Genomic DNA, 632 nt, shown 5'->3' with positions numbered 1-632 from the left:
CGCCCCCAAAAAAAAAAAAAAAAAAAAAAAAAAAAAAAAAAAAAAAAGGAAAGCAAAAGGATCTATGTGAACTCCAAGGATGCAATCAAAAAGAAATTTCAAGGCATAAAACATGAATGTCAAACAAATGGGCCAGAAGACTTCAAGTGGGTTTGTATTGCAAAAAAGCTAGGTGGATTCCTAATTGTAGCTTTGAAGGATCCCCTGTGTAGCTTCATCATTCCATGCCACAAGTCAAAAGCTTCCATCTTTGAAGTTATTTTCTTGCTATATAAGTAAAGCGAATATTATTTAGGTCAAGGTCTCATTGAGGGGAACTGTCTTGTCATCTTTTAGAGTTAGCCACATATTCTATAAACATGTGCAAATGGCCCTAAATAAATCTAAAGTCTAAAGTTTTATTGGTGTGAAATTAAATTCTTATTGGCTACATGCCCATTCTGATGTGTTAACTTACACAGATTTTTAAGGTTGGGATTTTTAATAATGCAGTTCACAAGACAGTACAAGGCCATGTGAAGAAAATTACTACATCTTTGTTAACCTCAGCAGTTTCTTTTGCTTAAGAGAATTGGTCATAATCTAGTTTTAATTTTGGCCCAAATTCTTTTATCCAACCTTGAGCTAAACAG

At 33.4% G+C, this 632-nt stretch overlaps 1 pseudogene; it reads left to right on the top strand.

Moving 5' to 3' along the window:
* The window catches only part of LOC102480797 (destrin-like), a 987-nt pseudogene extending 708 nt beyond the window's left edge, over nucleotides 1–279 (top strand).
* Nucleotides 280–632: the final 353 nt, after the last annotated feature.

This window comes from Tupaia chinensis, unplaced genomic scaffold (genome assembly GCF_000334495.1).
Source record: "Tupaia chinensis unplaced genomic scaffold, TupChi_1.0 Scaffold000186_1, whole genome shotgun sequence".
NCBI classification, from domain to species: Eukaryota; Metazoa; Chordata; class Mammalia; order Scandentia; family Tupaiidae; genus Tupaia; species Tupaia belangeri.
Note: the sequence above shows the minus strand (reverse complement) of the source record. Positions and strands in the feature narration are given on the sequence as shown.